The sequence below is a fragment of the Morone saxatilis genome, unplaced genomic scaffold (assembly GCF_004916995.1).
Source record: "Morone saxatilis isolate NCDOM2014 unplaced genomic scaffold, NCSU_SB_2.0 Contig1, whole genome shotgun sequence".
Classification (NCBI taxonomy): domain Eukaryota; kingdom Metazoa; phylum Chordata; class Actinopteri; family Moronidae; genus Morone; species Morone saxatilis.
The window spans coordinates 10,102,380-10,102,599 of NW_023339651.1; positions in this window are offsets into that span (position 1 = coordinate 10,102,380).

The following is a 220-nucleotide window of genomic DNA, read 5'->3' on the forward strand; positions in this document are numbered from 1 at the left end:
TGACCGTCTGCTTACTGTTTTTCATATCATGATTGGATCTAAAGTGCTGAGCTCCTGTTCAATGGATTACATTGCTGCTACACTTGGCTGCGCTTATTGCCAACCTTAAGCGTTATCAGTGTACTGATGGTCGTCTGTGTGCTTGTCAGTGCTAACTTTTCAGGAGAGACTGCTCCAAACAATAATTTCTGGGGGGAATATGTTAAAGTTTTATTATGTT